The sequence below is a fragment of the Arachis ipaensis genome, chromosome B06, assembly GCF_000816755.2.
Source record: "Arachis ipaensis cultivar K30076 chromosome B06, Araip1.1, whole genome shotgun sequence".
Lineage (NCBI taxonomy): Eukaryota > Viridiplantae > Streptophyta > Magnoliopsida > Fabales > Fabaceae > Arachis > Arachis ipaensis.
Window position 1 is genome coordinate 29,429,414 of NC_029790.2, and position 636 is coordinate 29,430,049.

The following is a 636-nucleotide window of genomic DNA, read 5'->3' on the forward strand; positions in this document are numbered from 1 at the left end:
GGCACCTAACGTCACCCAAAAATGGGTCATTCCACAACGTTTATCGTTGGATTTTTTCGACAGTAGCTAGCATCGGAGAGACAAAATATGATGGTAAAGCGTTTTTGACGATGTTTATACCGTCAGATTATTTTCGATAGTAATAATATTATCGTCGGATTTTTTGGTCGATTCTGCTGGTATTTCTGACTATTTTTGACATTTTTTTGTTATGCGTGCTAGGATGCAGAAATACTGTATAATTTTACACATATCTCAAGTATTCTGGAAAAAATTACTCTTTGACCTGATCTCTGAGTGTAATCGTGTTATTTCTTTTTATAACATATAATACATTTCGGATACACAGTACCCAAACTTTATGTTTAATTATTTTTAACTCTTTGTACTCAAAATGTGTAATATATACATAAAACCGTAAATTTTTTCTATATTACATATTTTAATAAATAAAATTTTAAATAATTTAAATAAAAAAATCCAACATACATGGTATAAAAGAACAAACATCTCAAAAATATGAAGATATTTGTCTTAGTGGCGGTCGTGTTTGGTGATTATCATTTTCTTAGACAAAGTTGCATGAATGTTACCTCCTTTTTATTAAACAATCAATCCGATTAATTAATTTTCTTA